This window comes from Pungitius pungitius, unplaced genomic scaffold, assembly GCF_949316345.1.
Source record: "Pungitius pungitius unplaced genomic scaffold, fPunPun2.1 scaffold_49, whole genome shotgun sequence".
Lineage (NCBI taxonomy): Eukaryota > Metazoa > Chordata > Actinopteri > Perciformes > Gasterosteidae > Pungitius > Pungitius pungitius.
The window spans coordinates 46643-61062 of NW_026909924.1; the positions used below are offsets into that span (position 1 = coordinate 46643).

A 14420-nucleotide genomic window follows, 5' to 3' on the forward strand; every position below is an offset into this window, starting at 1 on the left:
CGCCACCTCAAATGGCCTGACGATGGTATGGACGTAAGCCACCTTTCATCTTCTTCCTATTGCATCTCTTCTACAATGTGAAATACTTTTTACAATTGTGTAGGTGTACAATCTGCGGCGCTGGGCGGCTTTCGGAGAGAGAAGTGAAAAAGCTTACGGCACCTGGGATTCCCAGGCGGTCTTCCATCCAGGTACTAACCAGGCCCTGCTCTGCTTAGCTTCCGAGATCAGACGAGATCGGGCGGAACCAGAGAGGTATGGCCGTAAGCTGCTTTTTATCTTTTTCCTAATCCTTTATAATGCGTCAAAAAATTATGTCACGCCTGCCGTTGGCATCTTTGTGTGGGTTAAATAAGGGTATGCAAAGAAGGCTGTGATATCCTATGCCGAAAATTGGATGGACTAGAGAAGACCCGCCCAGGAGTCCCAGCCAATCGGTGGATGGCCATTGCAGTCCCCGCCACCTCAAATGGCCTGACGATGGTATGGACGTAAGCCACCTTTCATCTTCTTCCTATTGCATCTCTTCTACAATGTGAAATACTTTTTACAATTGTGTAGGTGTACAATCTGCGGCGCTGGGCGGCTTTCGGAGAGAGAAGTGAAAAAGCTTACGGCACCTGGGATTCCCAGGCGGTCTTCCATCCAGGTACTAACCAGGCCCTGCTCTGCTTAGCTTCCGAGATCAGACGAAATCGGGCGGAACCAGAGAGGTATGGCCGTACGCTGCTTTTTATCTTTTTCCTAATCCTTTAAAACGTGTCAAAGATAATCAGAAGAGTTTCTTTTTCTAAAATTGAAGCAGTTCTTAGGATTGGCAAGAGAGGTTCCTAAAACCTGAAGGTAACTTTACTTTTCTTCACTGGCAATTCTAACATGTTGGGTTAGCACCTGTATTTCAACGGCTAAATTACAAACAAAAGTAGGCCAATTGTTAAATGTTGATCAACACTAATTTAGCAACCATGAAACGGAATCAATTTTGATGATATTGTCTAAGTTCCTTATATATCCAACGTTAAAACAACACTAAACATGCATCTCTTCGACAATGTGATATACTTTTTGTAATTTGTAGGTGTACAATCTGCGGCGCTCGGCGGCTTTCAGAGAGAAGTGAAAAAGCTTACGGCACCTGGGATTCCCAGGCGGTCTTCCATCCAGGTACTAACCAGGCCCTGCTCTGCTTAGCTTCCGAGATCAGACGAGATCGGGCGGAACCAGAGAGGTATGGCCGTAAGCTGCTTTTTATCTTTTTCCTAATCCTTTATAATGCGTCAAAAAATTATGTCACGCCTGCCGTTGGCATCTTTGTGTGGGTTAAATAAGGGTATGCAAAGAAGGCTGTGACATCCTATGCCGAAAATTGGATGGACTAGAGAAGACCCGCCCAGGAGTCCCAGCCAATCGGTGGATGGCCATTGCAGTCCCCGCCACCTCAAATGGCCTGACGATGGTATGGACGTAAGCCACCTTTCATCTTCTTCCTATTGCATCTCTTCTACAATGTGAAATACTTTTTACAATTGTGTAGGTGTACAATCTGCGGCGCTGGGCGGCTTTCGGAGAGAGAAGTGAAAAAGCTTACGGCACCTGGGATTCCCAGGCGGTCTTCCATCCAGGTACTAACCAGGCCCTGCTCTGCTTAGCTTCCGAGATCAGACGAGATCGGGCGGAACCAGAGAGGTATGGCCGTAAGCTGCTTTAATATCTTTTTCCTAATCCTTTAGAACGTGTCAAAGATAATCAGAAAAGTTTCTTTTTCTAAAATTGAAGCAGTTCTTAGGATTGGCAAGAGAGGTTCCTAAAACCTGAAGGTAACTTTACTTTTCTTCACTGGCAATTCTAACATGTTGGGTTAGCACCTGTATTTCAACGGCTAAATTACAAACAAAAGTAGGCCAATTGTTAAATGTTGATCAACACTAATTTAGCAACCATGAAACGGAATCAATTTTGATGATATTGTCTAAGTTCCTTATATATCCAACGTTAAAACAACACTAAACATGCATCTCTTCGACAATGTGATATACTTTTTGTAATTTGTAGGTGTACAATCTGCGGCGCTCGGCGGCTTTCAGAGAGAAGTGAAAAAGCTTACGGCACCTGGGATTCCCAGGCGGTCTTCCATCCAGGTACTAACCAGGCCCTGCTCTGCTTAGCTTCCGAGATCAGACGAGATCGGGCGGAACCAGAGAGGTATGGCCGTAAGCTGCTTTTTATCTTTTTCCTAATCCTTTATAATGCGTCAAAAAATTATGTCACGCCTGCCGTTGGCATCTTTGTGTGGGTTAAATAAGGGTATGCAAAGAAGGCTGTGACATCCTATGCCGAAAATTGGATGGACTAGAGAAGACCCGCCCAGGAGTCCCAGCCAATCGGTGGATGGCCATTGCAGTCCCCGCCACCTCAAATGGCCTGACGATGGTATGGACGTAAGCCACCTTTCATCTTCTTCCTATTGCATCTCTTCTACAATGTGAAATACTTTTTACAATTGTGTAGGTGTACAATCTGCGGCGCTGGGCGGCTTTCGGAGAGAGAAGTGAAAAAGCTTACGGCACCTGGGATTCCCAGGCGGTCTTCCATCCAGGTACTAACCAGGCCCTGCTCTGCTTAGCTTCCGAGATCAGACGAGATCGGGCGGAACCAGAGAGGTATGGCCGTAAGCTGCTTTAATATCTTTTTCCTAATCCTTTAGAACGTGTCAAAGATAATCAGAAAAGTTTCTTTTTCTAAAATTGAAGCAGTTCTTAGGATTGGCAAGAGAGGTTCCTAAAACCTGAAGGTAACTTTACTTTTCTTCACTGGCAATTCTAACATGTTGGGTTAGCACCTGTATTTCAACGGCTAAATTACAAACAAAAGTAGGCCAATTGTTAAATGTTGATCAACACTAATTTAGCAACCATGAAACGGAATCAATTTTGATGATATTGTCTAAGTTCCTTATATATCCAACGTTAAAACAACACTAAACATGCATCTCTTCGACAATGTGATATACTTTTTGTAATTTGTAGGTGTACAATCTGCGGCGCTCTGCGGCTTTCAGAGAGAAGTGAAAAAGCTTACGGCACCTGGGATTCCCAGGCGGTCTTCCATCCAGGTACTAACCAGGCCCTGCTCTGCTTAGCTTCCGAGATCAGACGAGATCGGGCGGAACCAGAGAGGTATGGCCGTAAGCTGCTTTTTATCTTTTTACTAATCCTTTAGAACGTGTCAAAGATAATCAGAAAAGTTTCTTTTTCTAAAATTGAAGCAGTTCTTAGGATTGGCAAGAGAGGTTCCTAAAACCTGAAGGTAACTTTACTTTTCTTCACTGGCAATTCTAACATGTTGGGTTAGCACCTGTATTTCAACGGCTAAATTACAAACAAAAGTATGCCAATTGTTAAATGTTGATCAACACTAATTTAGCAACCATGAAACGGAATCAATTTTGATGATATTGTCTAAGTTCCTTATATATCCAACGTTAAAACAACACTAAACATGCATCTCTTCGACAATGTGATGTACTTTTTGTAATTTGTAGGTGTACAATCTGCGGCGCTCGGCAGCTTTCAGAGAGAAGTGAAAAAGCTTACGGCACCTGGGATTCCCAGGCGGTCTTCCATCCAGGTACTAACCAGGCCCTGCTCTGCTTAGCTTCCGAGATCAGACGAGATCGGGCGGAACCAGAGAGGTATGGCCGTAAGCTGCTTTTTATCTTTTTCCTAATCCTTTAGAACGTGTCAAAGATAATCAGAAAAGTTTCTTTTTCTAAAATTGAAGCAGTTCTTAGGATTGGCAAGAGAGGTTCCTAAAACCTGAAGGTAACTTTACTTTTCTTCACTGGCAATTCTAACATGTTGGGTTAGCACCTGTATTTCAACGGCTAAATTACAAACAAAAGTATGCCAATTGTTAAATGTTGATCAACACTAATTTAGCAACCATGAAACGGAATCAATTTTGATGATATTGTCTAAGTTCCTTATATATCCAACGTTAAAACAACACTAAACATGCATCTCTTCGACAATGTGATGTACTTTTTGTAATTTGTAGGTGTACAATCTGCGGCGCTCGGCAGCTTTCAGAGAGAAGTGAAAAAGCTTACGGCACCTGGGATTCCCAGGCGGTCTTCCATCCAGGTACTAACCAGGCCCTGCTCTGCTTAGCTTCCGAGATCAGACGAGATCGGGCGGAACCAGAGAGGTATGGCCGTAAGCTGCTTTTTATCTTTTTCCTAATCCTTTAAAACGTGTCAAAGATAATCAGAAGAGTTTCTTTTTCTAAAATTGAAGCAGTTCTTAGGATTGGCAAGAGAGGTTCCTAAAACCTGAAGGTAACTTTACTTTTCTTCACTGGCAATTCTAACATGTTGGGTTAGCACCTGTATTTCAACGGCTAAATTACAAACAAAAGTAGGCCAATTGTTAAATGTTGATCAACACTAATTTAGCAACCATGAAACGGAATCAATTTTGATGATATTGTCTAAGTTCCTTATATATCCAACGTTAAAACAACACTAAACATGCATCTCTTCGACAATGTGATATACTTTTTGTAATTTGTAGGTGTACAATCTGCGGCGCTCGGCGGCTTTCAGAGAGAAGTGAAAAAGCTTACGGCACCTGGGATTCCCAGGCGGTCTTCCATCCAGGTACTAACCAGGCCCTGCTCTGCTTAGCTTCCGAGATCAGACGAGATCGGGCGGAACCAGAGAGGTATGGCCGTAAGCTGCTTTTTATCTTTTTCCTAATCCTTTATAATGCGTCAAAAAATTATGTCACGCCTGCCGTTGGCATCTTTGTGTGGGTTAAATAAGGGTATGCAAAGAAGGCTGTGACATCCTATGCCGAAAATTGGATGGACTAGAGAAGACCCGCCCAGGAGTCCCAGCCAATCGGTGGATGGCCATTGCAGTCCCCGCCACCTCAAATGGCCTGACGATGGTATGGACGTAAGCCACCTTTCATCTTCTTCCTATTGCATCTCTTCTACAATGTGAAATACTTTTTACAATTGTGTAGGTGTACAATCTGCGGCGCTGGGCGGCTTTCGGAGAGAGAAGTGAAAAAGCTTACGGCACCTGGGATTCCCAGGCGGTCTTCCATCCAGGTACTAACCAGGCCCTGCTCTGCTTAGCTTCCGAGATCAGACGAGATCGGGCGGAACCAGAGAGGTATGGCCGTAAGCTGCTTTTTATCTTTTTCCTAATCCTTTATAATGCGTCAAAAAATTATGTCACGCCTGCCGTTGGCATCTTTGTGTGGGTTAAATAAGGGTATGCAAAGAAGGCTGTGATATCCTATGCCGAAAATTGGATGGACTAGAGAAGACCCGCCCAGGAGTCCCAGCCAATCGGTGGATGGCCATTGCAGTCCCCGCCACCTCAAATCGCCTGACGATGGTATGGACGTAAGCCACCTTTCATCTTCTTCCTATTGCATCTCTTCTACAATGTGAAATACTTTTTACAATTGTGTAGGTGTACAATCTGCGGCGCTGGGCGGCTTTCGGAGAGAGAAGTGAAAAAGCTTACGGCACCTGGGATTCCCAGGCGGTCTTCCATCCAGGTACTAACCAGGCCCTGCTATGCTTAGCTTCCGAGATCAGACGAGATCGGGCGGAACCAGAGAGGTATGGCCGTAAGCTGCTTTTTATCTTTTTCCTAATCCTTTATAATGCGTCAAAAAATTATGTCACGCCTGCCGTTGGCATCTTTGTGTGGGTTAAATAAGGGTATGCAAAGAAGGCTGTGATATCCTATGCCGAAAATTGGATGGACTAGAGAAGACCCGCCCAGGAGTCCCAGCCAATCGGTGGATGGCCATTGCAGTCCCCGCCACCTCAAATGGCCTGACGATGGTATGGACGTAAGCCACCTTTCATCTTCTTCCTATTGCATCTCTTCTACAATGTGAAATACTTTTTACAATTGTGTAGGTGTACAATCTGCGGCGCTGGGCGGCTTTCGGAGAGAGAAGTGAAAAAGCTTACGGCACCTGGGATTCCCAGGCGGTCTTCCATCCAGGTACTAACCAGGCCCTGCTCTGCTTAGCTTCCGAGATCAGACGAGATCGGGCGGAACCAGAGAGGTATGGCCGTAAGCTGCTTTTTATCTTTTTCCTAATCCTTTATAATGCGTCAAAAAATTATGTCACGCCTGCCGTTGGCATCTTTGTGTGGGTTAAATAAGGGTATGCAAAGAAGGCTGTGATATCCTATGCCGAAAATTGGATGGACTAGAGAAGACCCGCCCAGGAGTCCCAGCCAATCGGTGGATGGCCATTGCAGTCCCCGCCACCTCAAATGGCCTGACGATGGTATGGACGTAAGCCACCTTTCATCTTCTTCCTATTGCATCTCTTCTACAATGTGAAATACTTTTTACAATTGTGTAGGTGTACAATCTGCGGCGCTGGGCGGCTTTCGGAGAGAGAAGTGAAAAAGCTTACGGCACCTGGGATTCCCAGGCGGTCTTCCATCCAGGTACTAACCAGGCCCTGCTCTGCTTAGCTTCCGAGATCAGACGAAATCGGGCGGAACCAGAGAGGTATGGCCGTACGCTGCTTTTTATCTTTTTCCTAATCCTTTAAAACGTGTCAAAGATAATCAGAAGAGTTTCTTTTTCTAAAATTGAAGCAGTTCTTAGGATTGGCAAGAGAGGTTCCTAAAACCTGAAGGTAACTTTACTTTTCTTCACTGGCAATTCTAACATGTTGGGTTAGCACCTGTATTTCAACGGCTAAATTACAAACAAAAGTAGGCCAATTGTTAAATGTTGATCAACACTAATTTAGCAACCATGAAACGGAATCAATTTTGATGATATTGTCTAAGTTCCTTATATATCCAACGTTAAAACAACACTAAACATGCATCTCTTCGACAATGTGATATACTTTTTGTAATTTGTAGGTGTACAATCTGCGGCGCTCGGCGGCTTTCAGAGAGAAGTGAAAAAGCTTACGGCACCTGGGATTCCCAGGCGGTCTTCCATCCAGGTACTAAGCAGGCCCTGCTCTGCTTAGCTTCCGAGATCAGACGAGATCGGGCGGAACCAGAGAGGTATGGCCGTAAGCTGCTTTTTATCTTTTTCCTAATCCTTTAGAACGTGTCAAAGATAATCAGAAGAGTTTCTTTTTCTAAAATTGAAGCAGTTCTTAGGATTGGCAAGAGAGGTTCCTAAAACCTGAAGGTAACTTTACTTTTCTTCACTGGCAATTCTAACATGTTGGGTTAGCACCTGTATTTCAACGGCTAAATTACAAACAAAAGTATGCCAATTGTTAAATGTTGATCAACACTAATTTAGCAACCATGAAACGGAATCAATTTTGATGATATTGTCTAAGTTCCTTATATATCCAACGTTAAAACAACACTAAACATGCATCTCTTCGACAATGTGATGTACTTTTTGTAATTTGTAGGTGTACAATCTGCGGCGCTCGGCAGCTTTCAGAGAGAAGTGAAAAGCTTACGGCACCTGGGATTCCCAGGCGGTCTTCCATCCAGGTACTAACCAGGCCCTGCTCTGCTTAGCTTCCGAGATCAGACGAGATCGGGCGGAACCAGAGAGGTATGGCGGTAAGCTGCTTTTTATCTTTTTCCTAATCCTTTATAATGCGTCAAAAAATTATGTCACGCCTGCCGTTGGCATCTTTGTGTGGGTTAAATAAGGGTATGCAAAGAAGGCTGTGACATCCTATGCCGAAAATTGGATGGACTAGAGAAGACCCGCCCAGGAGTCCCAGCCAATCGGTGGATGGCCATTGCAGTCCCCGCCACCTCAAATGGCCTGACGATGGTATGGACGTAAGCCACCTTTCATCTTCTTCCTATTGCATCTCTTCTACAATGTGAAATACTTTTTACAATTGTGTAGGTGTACAATCTGCGGCGCTGGGCGGCTTTCGGAGAGAGAAGTGAAAAAGCTTACGGCACCTGGGATTCCCAGGCGGTCTTCCATCCAGGTACTAACCAGGCCCTGCTCTGCTTAGCTTCCGAGATCAGACGAGATCGGGCGGAACCAGAGAGGTATGGCCGTAAGCTGCTTTTTATCTTTTTCCTAATCCTTTATAATGCGTCAAAAAATTATGTCACGCCTGCCGTTGGCATCTTTGTGTGGGTTAAATAAGGGTATGCAAAGAAGGCTGTGATATCCTATGCCGAAAATTGGATGGACTAGAGAAGACCCGCCCAGGAGTCCCAGCCAATCGGTGGATGGCCATTGCAGTCCCCGCCACCTCAAATGGCCTGACGATGGTATGGACGTAAGCCACCTTTCATCTTCTTCCTATTGCATCTCTTCTACAATGTGAAATACTTTTTACAATTGTGTAGGTGTACAATCTGCGGCGCTGGGCGGCTTTCGGAGAGAGAAGTGAAAAAGCTTACGGCACCTGGGATTCCCAGGCGGTCTTCCATCCAGGTACTAACCAGGCCCTGCTCTGCTTAGCTTCCGAGATCAGACGAGATCGGGCGGAACCAGAGAGGTATGGCCGTAAGCTGCTTTTTATCTTTTTCCTAATCCTTTATAATGCGTCAAAAAATTATGTCACGCCTGCCGTTGGCATCTTTGTGTGGGTTAAATAAGGGTATGCAAAGAAGGCTGTGATATCCTATGCCGAAAATTGGATGGACTAGAGAAGACCCGCCCAGGAGTCCCAGCCAATCGGTGGATGGCCATTGCAGTCCCCGCCACCTCAAATGGCCTGACGATGGTATGGACGTAAGCCACCTTTCATCTTCTTCCTATTGCATCTCTTCTACAATGTGAAATACTTTTTACAATTGTGTAGGTGTACAATCTGCGGCGCTGGGCGGCTTTCGGAGAGAGAAGTGAAAAAGCTTACGGCACCTGGGATTCCCAGGCGGTCTTCCATCCAGGTACTAACCAGGCCCTGCTCTGCTTAGCTTCCGAGATCAGACGAAATCGGGCGGAACCAGAGAGGTATGGCCGTACGCTGCTTTTTATCTTTTTCCTAATCCTTTAAAACGTGTCAAAGATAATCAGAAGAGTTTCTTTTTCTAAAATTGAAGCAGTTCTTAGGATTGGCAAGAGAGGTTCCTAAAACCTGAAGGTAACTTTACTTTTCTTCACTGGCAATTCTAACATGTTGGGTTAGCACCTGTATTTCAACGGCTAAATTACAAACAAAAGTAGGCCAATTGTTAAATGTTGATCAACACTAATTTAGCAACCATGAAACGGAATCAATTTTGATGATATTGTCTAAGTTCCTTATATATCCAACGTTAAAACAACACTAAACATGCATCTCTTCGACAATGTGATATACTTTTTGTAATTTGTAGGTGTACAATCTGCGGCGCTCGGCGGCTTTCAGAGAGAAGTGAAAAAGCTTACGGCACCTGGGATTCCCAGGCGGTCTTCCATCCAGGTACTAAGCAGGCCCTGCTCTGCTTAGCTTCCGAGATCAGACGAGATCGGGCGGAACCAGAGAGGTATGGCCGTAAGCTGCTTTTTATCTTTTTCCTAATCCTTTAGAACGTGTCAAAGATAATCAGAAGAGTTTCTTTTTCTAAAATTGAAGCAGTTCTTAGGATTGGCAAGAGAGGTTCCTAAAACCTGAAGGTAACTTTACTTTTCTTCACTGGCAATTCTAACATGTTGGGTTAGCACCTGTATTTCAACGGCTAAATTACAAACAAAAGTATGCCAATTGTTAAATGTTGATCAACACTAATTTAGCAACCATGAAACGGAATCAATTTTGATGATATTGTCTAAGTTCCTTATATATCCAACGTTAAAACAACACTAAACATGCATCTCTTCGACAATGTGATGTACTTTTTGTAATTTGTAGGTGTACAATCTGCGGCGCTCGGCAGCTTTCAGAGAGAAGTGAAAAGCTTACGGCACCTGGGATTCCCAGGCGGTCTTCCATCCAGGTACTAACCAGGCCCTGCTCTGCTTAGCTTCCGAGATCAGACGAGATCGGGCGGAACCAGAGAGGTATGGCGGTAAGCTGCTTTTTATCTTTTTCCTAATCCTTTATAATGCGTCAAAAAATTATGTCACGCCTGCCGTTGGCATCTTTGTGTGGGTTAAATAAGGGTATGCAAAGAAGGCTGTGACATCCTATGCCGAAAATTGGATGGACTAGAGAAGACCCGCCCAGGAGTCCCAGCCAATCGGTGGATGGCCATTGCAGTCCCCGCCACCTCAAATGGCCTGACGATGGTATGGACGTAAGCCACCTTTCATCTTCTTCCTATTGCATCTCTTCTACAATGTGAAATACTTTTTACAATTGTGTAGGTGTACAATCTGCGGCGCTGGGCGGCTTTCGGAGAGAGAAGTGAAAAAGCTTACGGCACCTGGGATTCCCAGGCGGTCTTCCATCCAGGTACTAACCAGGCCCTGCTCTGCTTAGCTTCCGAGATCAGACGAGATCGGGCGGAACCAGAGAGGTATGGCCGTAAGCTGCTTTTTATCTTTTTCCTAATCCTTTATAATGCGTCAAAAAATTATGTCACGCCTGCCGTTGGCATCTTTGTGTGGGTTAAATAAGGGTATGCAAAGAAGGCTGTGATATCCTATGCCGAAAATTGGATGGACTAGAGAAGACCCGCCCAGGAGTCCCAGCCAATCGGTGGATGGCCATTGCAGTCCCCGCCACCTCAAATGGCCTGACGATGGTATGGACGTAAGCCACCTTTCATCTTCTTCCTATTGCATCTCTTCTACAATGTGAAATACTTTTTACAATTGTGTAGGTGTACAATCTGCGGCGCTGGGCGGCTTTCGGAGAGAGAAGTGAAAAAGCTTACGGCACCTGGGATTCCCAGGCGGTCTTCCATCCAGGTACTAACCAGGCCCTGCTCTGCTTAGCTTCCGAGATCAGACGAGATCGGGCGGAACCAGAGAGGTATGGCCGTAAGCTGCTTTTTATCTTTTTCCTAATCCTTTATAATGCGTCAAAAAATTATGTCACGCCTGCCGTTGGCATCTTTGTGTGGGTTAAATAAGGGTATGCAAAGAAGGCTGTGATATCCTATGCCGAAAATTGGATGGACTAGAGAAGACCCGCCCAGGAGTCCCAGCCAATCGGTGGATGGCCATTGCAGTCCCCGCCACCTCAAATGGCCTGACGATGGTATGGACGTAAGCCACCTTTCATCTTCTTCCTATTGCATCTCTTCTACAATGTGAAATACTTTTTACAATTGTGTAGGTGTACAATCTGCGGCGCTGGGCGGCTTTCGGAGAGAGAAGTGAAAAAGCTTACGGCACCTGGGATTCCCAGGCGGTCTTCCATCCAGGTACTAACCAGGCCCTGCTCTGCTTAGCTTCCGAGATCAGACGAAATCGGGCGGAACCAGAGAGGTATGGCCGTACGCTGCTTTTTATCTTTTTCCTAATCCTTTAAAACGTGTCAAAGATAATCAGAAGAGTTTCTTTTTCTAAAATTGAAGCAGTTCTTAGGATTGGCAAGAGAGGTTCCTAAAACCTGAAGGTAACTTTACTTTTCTTCACTGGCAATTCTAACATGTTGGGTTAGCACCTGTATTTCAACGGCTAAATTACAAACAAAAGTAGGCCAATTGTTAAATGTTGATCAACACTAATTTAGCAACCATGAAACGGAATCAATTTTGATGATATTGTCTAAGTTCCTTATATATCCAACGTTAAAACAACACTAAACATGCATCTCTTCGACAATGTGATGTACTTTTTGTAATTTGTAGGTGTACAATCTGCGGCGCTCGGCAGCTTTCAGAGAGAAGTGAAAAAGCTTACGGCACCTGGGATTCCCAGGCGGTCTTCCATCCAGGTACTAACCAGGCCCTGCTCTGCTTAGCTTCCGAGATCAGACGAGATCGGGCGGAACCAGAGAGGTATGGCCGTAAGCTGCTTTTTATCTTTTTCCTAATCCTTTAGAACGTGTCAAAGATAATCAGAAAAGTTTCTTTTTCTAAAATTGAAGCAGTTCTTAGGATTGGCAAGAGAGGTTCCTAAAACCTGAAGGTAACTTTACTTTTCTTCACTGGCAATTCTAACATGTTGGGTTAGCACCTGTATTTCAACGGCTAAATTACAAACAAAAGTATGCCAATTGTTAAATGTTGATCAACACTAATTTAGCAACCATGAAACGGAATCAATTTTGATGATATTGTCTAAGTTCCTTATATATCCAACGTTAAAACAACACTAAACATGCATCTCTTCGACAATGTGATGTACTTTTTGTAATTTGTAGGTGTACAATCTGCGGCGCTCGGCAGCTTTCAGAGAGAAGTGAAAAAGCTTACGGCACCTGGGATTCCCAGGCGGTCTTCCATCCAGGTACTAACCAGGCCCTGCTCTGCTTAGCTTCCGAGATCAGACGAGATCGGGCGGAACCAGAGAGGTATGGCCGTAAGCTGCTTTTTATCTTTTTCCTAATCCTTTAAAACGTGTCAAAGATAATCAGAAGAGTTTCTTTTTCTAAAATTGAAGCAGTTCTTAGGATTGGCAAGAGAGGTTCCTAAAACCTGAAGGTAACTTTACTTTTCTTCACTGGCAATTCTAACATGTTGGGTTAGCACCTGTATTTCAACGGCTAAATTACAAACAAAAGTAGGCCAATTGTTAAATGTTGATCAACACTAATTTAGCAACCATGAAACGGAATCAATTTTGATGATATTGTCTAAGTTCCTTATATATCCAACGTTAAAACAACACTAAACATGCATCTCTTCGACAATGTGATATACTTTTTGTAATTTGTAGGTGTACAATCTGCGGCGCTCGGCGGCTTTCAGAGAGAAGTGAAAAAGCTTACGGCACCTGGGATTCCCAGGCGGTCTTCCATCCAGGTACTAACCAGGCCCTGCTCTGCTTAGCTTCCGAGATCAGACGAGATCGGGCGGAACCAGAGAGGTATGGCCGTAAGCTGCTTTTTATCTTTTTCCTAATCCTTTATAATGCGTCAAAAAATTATGTCACGCCTGCCGTTGGCATCTTTGTGTGGGTTAAATAAGGGTATGCAAAGAAGGCTGTGACATCCTATGCCGAAAATTGGATGGACTAGAGAAGACCCGCCCAGGAGTCCCAGCCAATCGGTGGATGGCCATTGCAGTCCCCGCCACCTCAAATGGCCTGACGATGGTATGGACGTAAGCCACCTTTCATCTTCTTCCTATTGCATCTCTTCTACAATGTGAAATACTTTTTACAATTGTGTAGGTGTACAATCTGCGGCGCTGGGCGGCTTTCGGAGAGAGAAGTGAAAAAGCTTACGGCACCTGGGATTCCCAGGCGGTCTTCCATCCAGGTACTAACCAGGCCCTGCTCTGCTTAGCTTCCGAGATCAGACGAGATCGGGCGGAACCAGAGAGGTATGGCCGTAAGCTGCTTTTTATCTTTTTCCTAATCCTTTATAATGCGTCAAAAAATTATGTCACGCCTGCCGTTGGCATCTTTGTGTGGGTTAAATAAGGGTATGCAAAGAAGGCTGTGATATCCTATGCCGAAAATTGGATGGACTAGAGAAGACCCGCCCAGGAGTCCCAGCCAATCGGTGGATGGCCATTGCAGTCCCCGCCACCTCAAATCGCCTGACGATGGTATGGACGTAAGCCACCTTTCATCTTCTTCCTATTGCATCTCTTCTACAATGTGAAATACTTTTTACAATTGTGTAGGTGTACAATCTGCGGCGCTGGGCGGCTTTCGGAGAGAGAAGTGAAAAAGCTTACGGCACCTGGGATTCCCAGGCGGTCTTCCATCCAGGTACTAACCAGGCCCTGCTCTGCTTAGCTTCCGAGATCAGACGAGATCGGGCGGAACCAGAGAGGTATGGCCGTAAGCTGCTTTTTATCTTTTTCCTAATCCTTTATAATGCGTCAATGAATTATGACACGCCTGCCGTTGGCATCTTTGTGTGGGTTAAATAAGGGTATGCAAAGAAGGCTGTGACATCCTATGCCGAAAATTGGATGGACTAGAGAAGACCCGCCCAGGAGTCCCAGCCAATCGGTGGATGGCCATTGCAGTCCCCGCCACCTCAAATGGCCTGACGATGGTATGGACGTAAGCCACCTTTCATCTTCTTCCTATTGCATCTCTTCTACAATGTGAAATACTTTTTACAATTGTGTAGGTGTACAATCTGCGGCGCTGGGCGGCTTTCGGAGAGAGAAGTGAAAAAGCTTACGGCACCCAGGCGGTCTTCCATCCAGGTACTAACCAGGCCCTGCTCTGCTTAGCTTCCGAGATCAGACGAGATCGGGCGGAACCAGAGAGGTATGGCCGTAAGCTGCTTTAATATCTTTTTCCTAATCCTTTAGAACGTGTCAAAGATAATCAGAAAAGTTTCTTTTTCTAAAATTGAAGCAGTTCTTAGGATTGGCAAGAGAGGTTCCTAAAACCTGAAGGTAACTTTACTTTTCTTCAC

General features: G+C 44.9%; 29 non-coding genes and 1 pseudogene across 29 annotated transcripts; all 30 read right to left on the bottom strand.

Annotated features, from left to right (window-relative positions):
* Positions 1–150: 150 nt before the first annotated feature.
* Positions 151–269, bottom strand: LOC134124186 (5S ribosomal RNA). Its single transcript, XR_009955639.1, has one exon. It is a non-coding gene; the product is annotated as a 5S ribosomal RNA (ribosomal RNA).
* A 339-nt stretch (positions 270–608) lies between these two features.
* Positions 609–727, bottom strand: LOC134124342 (5S ribosomal RNA). The gene has a single exon (XR_009955796.1). It is a non-coding gene; the product is annotated as a 5S ribosomal RNA (ribosomal RNA).
* A 396-nt stretch (positions 728–1123) lies between these two features.
* On the bottom strand, positions 1124–1242 carry LOC134124187 (5S ribosomal RNA). The gene has a single exon (XR_009955640.1). It is a non-coding gene; the product is annotated as a 5S ribosomal RNA (ribosomal RNA).
* Positions 1243–1581: 339 nt separating this feature from the next.
* On the bottom strand, positions 1582–1700 carry LOC134124188 (5S ribosomal RNA). The gene has a single exon (XR_009955641.1). It is a non-coding gene; the product is annotated as a 5S ribosomal RNA (ribosomal RNA).
* Positions 1701–2097: 397 nt separating this feature from the next.
* LOC134124189 (5S ribosomal RNA) lies at positions 2098–2216 on the bottom strand. Its single transcript, XR_009955642.1, has one exon. It is a non-coding gene; the product is annotated as a 5S ribosomal RNA (ribosomal RNA).
* A 339-nt stretch (positions 2217–2555) lies between these two features.
* On the bottom strand, positions 2556–2674 carry LOC134124190 (5S ribosomal RNA). Its single transcript, XR_009955643.1, has one exon. It is a non-coding gene; the product is annotated as a 5S ribosomal RNA (ribosomal RNA).
* A 397-nt stretch (positions 2675–3071) lies between these two features.
* LOC134124191 (5S ribosomal RNA) lies at positions 3072–3190 on the bottom strand. The gene has a single exon (XR_009955644.1). It is a non-coding gene; the product is annotated as a 5S ribosomal RNA (ribosomal RNA).
* Positions 3191–3586: 396 nt separating this feature from the next.
* On the bottom strand, positions 3587–3705 carry LOC134124192 (5S ribosomal RNA). The gene has a single exon (XR_009955645.1). It is a non-coding gene; the product is annotated as a 5S ribosomal RNA (ribosomal RNA).
* A 396-nt stretch (positions 3706–4101) lies between these two features.
* Positions 4102–4220, bottom strand: LOC134124193 (5S ribosomal RNA). The gene has a single exon (XR_009955646.1). It is a non-coding gene; the product is annotated as a 5S ribosomal RNA (ribosomal RNA).
* A 396-nt stretch (positions 4221–4616) lies between these two features.
* On the bottom strand, positions 4617–4735 carry LOC134124194 (5S ribosomal RNA). The gene has a single exon (XR_009955647.1). It is a non-coding gene; the product is annotated as a 5S ribosomal RNA (ribosomal RNA).
* Positions 4736–5074: 339 nt separating this feature from the next.
* LOC134124195 (5S ribosomal RNA) lies at positions 5075–5193 on the bottom strand. The gene has a single exon (XR_009955648.1). It is a non-coding gene; the product is annotated as a 5S ribosomal RNA (ribosomal RNA).
* Positions 5194–5532: 339 nt separating this feature from the next.
* On the bottom strand, positions 5533–5651 carry LOC134124311 (5S ribosomal RNA). Its single transcript, XR_009955765.1, has one exon. It is a non-coding gene; the product is annotated as a 5S ribosomal RNA (ribosomal RNA).
* A 339-nt stretch (positions 5652–5990) lies between these two features.
* LOC134124197 (5S ribosomal RNA) lies at positions 5991–6109 on the bottom strand. The gene has a single exon (XR_009955650.1). It is a non-coding gene; the product is annotated as a 5S ribosomal RNA (ribosomal RNA).
* A 339-nt stretch (positions 6110–6448) lies between these two features.
* On the bottom strand, positions 6449–6567 carry LOC134124343 (5S ribosomal RNA). Its single transcript, XR_009955797.1, has one exon. It is a non-coding gene; the product is annotated as a 5S ribosomal RNA (ribosomal RNA).
* Positions 6568–6963: 396 nt separating this feature from the next.
* On the bottom strand, positions 6964–7082 carry LOC134124303 (5S ribosomal RNA). Its single transcript, XR_009955756.1, has one exon. It is a non-coding gene; the product is annotated as a 5S ribosomal RNA (ribosomal RNA).
* A 395-nt stretch (positions 7083–7477) lies between these two features.
* LOC134124327 (5S ribosomal RNA) lies at positions 7478–7596 on the bottom strand. Its single transcript, XR_009955781.1, has one exon. It is a non-coding gene; the product is annotated as a 5S ribosomal RNA (ribosomal RNA).
* Positions 7597–7935: 339 nt separating this feature from the next.
* Positions 7936–8054, bottom strand: LOC134124198 (5S ribosomal RNA). Its single transcript, XR_009955651.1, has one exon. It is a non-coding gene; the product is annotated as a 5S ribosomal RNA (ribosomal RNA).
* Positions 8055–8393: 339 nt separating this feature from the next.
* On the bottom strand, positions 8394–8512 carry LOC134124199 (5S ribosomal RNA). Its single transcript, XR_009955652.1, has one exon. It is a non-coding gene; the product is annotated as a 5S ribosomal RNA (ribosomal RNA).
* Positions 8513–8851: 339 nt separating this feature from the next.
* Positions 8852–8970, bottom strand: LOC134124344 (5S ribosomal RNA). The gene has a single exon (XR_009955798.1). It is a non-coding gene; the product is annotated as a 5S ribosomal RNA (ribosomal RNA).
* A 396-nt stretch (positions 8971–9366) lies between these two features.
* On the bottom strand, positions 9367–9485 carry LOC134124304 (5S ribosomal RNA). The gene has a single exon (XR_009955757.1). It is a non-coding gene; the product is annotated as a 5S ribosomal RNA (ribosomal RNA).
* Positions 9486–9880: 395 nt separating this feature from the next.
* LOC134124328 (5S ribosomal RNA) lies at positions 9881–9999 on the bottom strand. Its single transcript, XR_009955782.1, has one exon. It is a non-coding gene; the product is annotated as a 5S ribosomal RNA (ribosomal RNA).
* A 339-nt stretch (positions 10000–10338) lies between these two features.
* On the bottom strand, positions 10339–10457 carry LOC134124200 (5S ribosomal RNA). Its single transcript, XR_009955653.1, has one exon. It is a non-coding gene; the product is annotated as a 5S ribosomal RNA (ribosomal RNA).
* Positions 10458–10796: 339 nt separating this feature from the next.
* Positions 10797–10915, bottom strand: LOC134124201 (5S ribosomal RNA). Its single transcript, XR_009955654.1, has one exon. It is a non-coding gene; the product is annotated as a 5S ribosomal RNA (ribosomal RNA).
* Positions 10916–11254: 339 nt separating this feature from the next.
* LOC134124345 (5S ribosomal RNA) lies at positions 11255–11373 on the bottom strand. The gene has a single exon (XR_009955799.1). It is a non-coding gene; the product is annotated as a 5S ribosomal RNA (ribosomal RNA).
* A 396-nt stretch (positions 11374–11769) lies between these two features.
* Positions 11770–11888, bottom strand: LOC134124202 (5S ribosomal RNA). The gene has a single exon (XR_009955655.1). It is a non-coding gene; the product is annotated as a 5S ribosomal RNA (ribosomal RNA).
* A 396-nt stretch (positions 11889–12284) lies between these two features.
* Positions 12285–12403, bottom strand: LOC134124203 (5S ribosomal RNA). Its single transcript, XR_009955656.1, has one exon. It is a non-coding gene; the product is annotated as a 5S ribosomal RNA (ribosomal RNA).
* A 396-nt stretch (positions 12404–12799) lies between these two features.
* On the bottom strand, positions 12800–12918 carry LOC134124204 (5S ribosomal RNA). The gene has a single exon (XR_009955657.1). It is a non-coding gene; the product is annotated as a 5S ribosomal RNA (ribosomal RNA).
* A 339-nt stretch (positions 12919–13257) lies between these two features.
* On the bottom strand, positions 13258–13376 carry LOC134124205 (5S ribosomal RNA). The gene has a single exon (XR_009955658.1). It is a non-coding gene; the product is annotated as a 5S ribosomal RNA (ribosomal RNA).
* Positions 13377–13715: 339 nt separating this feature from the next.
* LOC134124206 (5S ribosomal RNA) lies at positions 13716–13834 on the bottom strand. The gene has a single exon (XR_009955659.1). It is a non-coding gene; the product is annotated as a 5S ribosomal RNA (ribosomal RNA).
* Positions 13835–14173: 339 nt separating this feature from the next.
* On the bottom strand, positions 14174–14283 carry LOC134124359 (5S ribosomal RNA; annotated as a pseudogene).
* Positions 14284–14420: the final 137 nt, after the last annotated feature.